This window comes from Dromiciops gliroides, chromosome 4 (genome assembly GCF_019393635.1).
Source record: "Dromiciops gliroides isolate mDroGli1 chromosome 4, mDroGli1.pri, whole genome shotgun sequence".
NCBI classification, from domain to species: Eukaryota; Metazoa; Chordata; class Mammalia; order Microbiotheria; family Microbiotheriidae; genus Dromiciops; species Dromiciops gliroides.
In genome coordinates this window covers 19,943,258-19,947,841 of record NC_057864.1, presented here as the reverse complement: position 1 = coordinate 19,947,841, position 4,584 = coordinate 19,943,258, and positions in this window count along the sequence as shown.

Below are 4,584 nucleotides of genomic sequence, written 5' to 3'. Positions count from 1 at the left end.
GATTGAGTGAAAATGAACCATTTTTCCTTCAATACCCAGTTCACATTCCACTCCTTTCCCAAAGGCTATCCTGATTCTTCCAGATGACTGGGCTCTCTGGTATTTCAAAATATATCACTTTGTTTGAATTCTTCCTTTCCATTCATTCATCAGCATCTACCATTAATTGTATTTGCTATATATGACTGGGATATATATTAATTGTATTTCATATATATATCTGGATCTATGATTTTATCAATATAAAAACTCAAGGATGAAGAAACTTTTACCACTGCCAGTTGTCACCAGCTCTGAAATTTAACACCTAGAACACTTAGAGGTAGTGCCTTGGCTTGAGTAACATAGTCAATGTGTATCAGAGTCGAATTTGAACTCAAGTCTTCTTGGCTCCAAGGACAGAAGCTTTTTATCCACTACTCCATGGATGTGACTGCATATATCCATGTCTATGTCTATGTATCTACCTATGTATGTACATATTCATCCATCCACCCATCTATCCACATATCTATCTATCTATCATCTATCTAGTTTCCTCCATTATACTATTACCACATTAATAATCTTTTTTTTTAGTATATACAATTTACTACAAGAGCAGTATGTTGTGGGTGAATTGGCCCATTGGCCCATTCCTTGAGGCATGGGTAGATATTACCTGAATTGATCTAGATAACCTCAGGAGAGCTAGAGGGAAGCCTGTCATGTGGTAAAGCCACTGTAGAAAGGACATGGGCATTTCTATGTGATGTGACAGATACTGAACAGTCTCTCAGTCATTCCCCGAAACCTTGTGACAGCGGCCAGGGGAGGAGGGGCTCTGCTGCATCTGGAGACAGCTTCTGGGGGGCAATTCACCCAAGTTATAGCTGGAAGTGACCTTAGAAATAGAATGTTTGAACAAAGAGTATTTGAAGAGGAAGGTACCTGAGAACATAGAATATCAGCACTAGAAGGGGCCTTAGAACAATGAATATGAGAACTATCATTGGATAAGAACACTGAGCTTGGAGTCAGAAGGTACTGAATTCAAACGTGACCACTGTAACTTTTTAGCTATGTGACCCTGGTGAAGTCACTTCACCTCGGTTTCCTCAATTGTGAAATAGGAATAACAGCACTTAGCTCTCAGGTTTGTTTCAAAGATCAAATGAGATTATATATATATATATATATATATATATATATATATATACACATATATACACATATATACATACATACATATACATATACATATATATATACATATATATATATATATATATATTTTTTTTTTTGGTGGGGCAATGGGGGTTAAGTGACTTGCCCAGGGTCACACAGCTAGTAAGTGTCAAGTGTCTGAGGCCAGATTTGAACTCTGGTACTCCTGAATCCAGGGCTGGTGCTTTATCCACTGTGCCACCTAGCTGCCCCCTTAAATGAGATAATATTTGCAAAAAGCACTTAGCATAGGGCCTGGCACATGATAGGTGCTTATAAAATTATAAACAATATTAATTAAATAAAACTAATCAAATAGATAAACAAACAAATAAATAATTAGGTGGCTTAATAAAATCAATTAAGTAATAAATAAATGTTTTTTCCCTTCCCTAAGAACAATGAACATCAGAGCTGGAAGGAGGCCTTGGGATTCAGAATGTCAGAGCCAGAAGAGATGATAGAACACAAAACATGGGGTGCTAAAAGTAAAAGGAGCCTAAATTATGAATTTGACTAATCCACTTATTTTACAGATAAGAAAACTGAGACCTAGGGAGGAAAGCGATTTGCCCCAAATCACAGAGCTGGTTAGCCTCCGTGAAGGTCAGTGTTGGGAGGTACTCAAACCCAGACTCTGAAAATCAAACTCTTTCCACCATGCCATAGTGAGCACCATATTCTACACCCTGACATCTGTTGCTAGGGAATAGGGTCTTAGCACACAAGTAAAGTGCTTGGCACACAGTAGGCACTTAATCTTTGTTGACTCTGACTCTTATTCTCAGATAGAGCCATCACGAGTGTGGGGCCAACAGGACTTAGCCCTTGGGTGTCACGTCCAGGGAAGTCCAGGGAAGTCCAGGGAAATGTACTTGCTCTCTTCCCCCAACATTGTTCCACAGTCTTCTGATAAGCCTGGCATGCAACTGTAAGCCCACCCTCTTTGCCCCTCTCAGGATCCCACCACTGTGGCTATGGAGTGGTACCCCTGGGGCTAGGCTCCCCTCTCAAGTCTAAGGATAATGATGATGATAATAACACCAAGCACCAGAAACTAATATTTAAATACTATGTGCCCAGCACCGGACTGAGAGCTTTCTGATCATAACTTCACTTGACCCTCATCACATGGATGGGAGGGCTAGATTCTGTAGGGGTTAGGCCCCCTGGCCTCCCAGCTCAACCACACCCGGGGCTGGATTGTTCTCTGCACAGCTGTGCCTGCCCCCTTCCCCCACTCCCCATTCTTCTGCTCGGCCCATTGAATTTACCTCAGGTGCAGTTATGGCTAGCCATGGCTCTGCTCTAAATGCACGCTTCAGCTCAGTAATATGAGCTGAAGAAAAAAAAAAACCTCTTTATTGGTGCCCTGGAGCTGCAGCTGTGGGGAGAGAGTGAAAAATGTTTTGGCCTCGTGCAGTAGGGGTTGGGATTTCCATCCTCCCACACCCCCAATTCAGTTGATGTAGTCACATAAAGATGCCGGCAATAGAGAAAATCATTATAACAATAATATTAATATCTAGCATTTATATAAGCACTTTAAGATTTGCTAAGTGCTATATATATATATATATATACACACACACATTATCTCATTTGATCCTCAAAACAACCCTGGGAGATTGGAACTATATTATTTTACATCATTGAAAATTATATCATTTTACAAATAAGGAAACTGAGTCAGGCAGAGGTGACATGACTTGCCTAGTGTCACCCAGCTAGTAAGTGTCTGAGGCCAGATTTAAACTAAGGTGTTTGGAAATCTAATCTGGGGCAGCTAGGTGGCGCAGTGGATAGAGCACTGGTCCTGGATTCAGGAGGACCTGAGTTCAAATCCGGCCTCGGACACTTAACAATTACTAGCTGTGTGACCCTGGGCATGTCACTTAACCCCAATTGCCTCACTAAAAAAAAAAGAAAAGAAAAAAAGAAAAAAAATGAAATCTAATCCAATGGTCTTCTCCACTGTGTCACTTAGCTACCTCTGGGTAATGAGGAATTAATATACTAATGATATACAAAGGGTGTCTATACCCAGTCATCCCTTGAGCATGAGAAAATTCTCCAATCGAATTGGAAGAGGAGTTGACCATTTGTTGGGAAAGACTGGCCCAGTGGCCTGTCAAGTCTGACAAGCATTTTCAGGCAGGCAGCATGTTTGTGGGCTGTGACCCCTGATCACCTAGCAGAGGGTAGGAGGGGATTTTCTCTCTTTCCTTCAACTGAGCTACTTGCCTAGCAGTACAAATTATAAAGTAAAAGTTTCTATCCTCAGGGAGCTCAGATTTTAATAGACTAGAAAACACAAGTAGGAGGCTTCAGCTATAGGGCAGATGGCAGAGCCCTGGGGTCAAAAGAGTATAAGAAAAGGTCAAAGGAGGAGAAGGGAGAAAAGGGAAGAAGGGGAAACTCCAGAGAGAAGAGACATGCACTGCCAAGGGAGATACACACTCATACAGGAAAGGGCTTCAATGGGCATGACTGCCATCCAGCAGCAGAGACACAATGACCAGGGAGAGGAGCAGGAGGCTCCCAAGACAGGTGGAACAACAGTAGTAAAGGCAGGATGTGCTTTGGCCACTTGTGTTCACCAGGCAAATCATTCACTACCAATATGTGCTAAGACTTACTGATGCTGTATATATTTGTGGAAGAGTGGACCTCAGGCTTATGAGGGTAATGATTGGTTGTCTTAATAACTCATCTTATGAAATACCTTCAATTTGAGCTAATGGTGTCTATTGACTATTAAAGGTAAATTCACCAGTGGGGGCTTGCTTGTGAGATAAGATTTTAGGAGTTTAGACTCAATGACTATCCTTAGAGCATAAGATAGTAGTAATTTCCAGGGGATCCAGCCTATAGACCTATAAGTCCCAATTTGAAGAGGGAGCTCTCTTAGAGAAGCATTCTACCACTTGAATTCAGAAGATCTCGCCTTGTAGCTCAGACGATTTATTATTATTTATTAATTTATTTATTTTGTGAGGCAATTGGGGTTAAGTGACTTGCCCAGGGTCACACAGCTAGTAAATGTTAAGTGTCTGAGGCTGGATTTAAACTCAGGCCCTCCTGACTCCAGGGCTGGTGCTCTATCCACTGCACCACCTAGCTGCCCCTCAGATGATATATTATTGACAAAATATTTCACCTCCCTAGCCTCAGTTTCTTTAGCAGTAAAATGGACAGTGAGAGGCAACATGGTGTAGATAGAGAAACAGCATCTGAATTAAGACCCAAGTTCAAGTTTGTCCTTTGCCATGTTCTGACTATGTCATTTTGATCAAGTTATTTAAATAGTGACACATATCTTTTAAAAAATGGACATAAGAATACTTATAATCGTAATAGGTGGTATCAACATAGGTC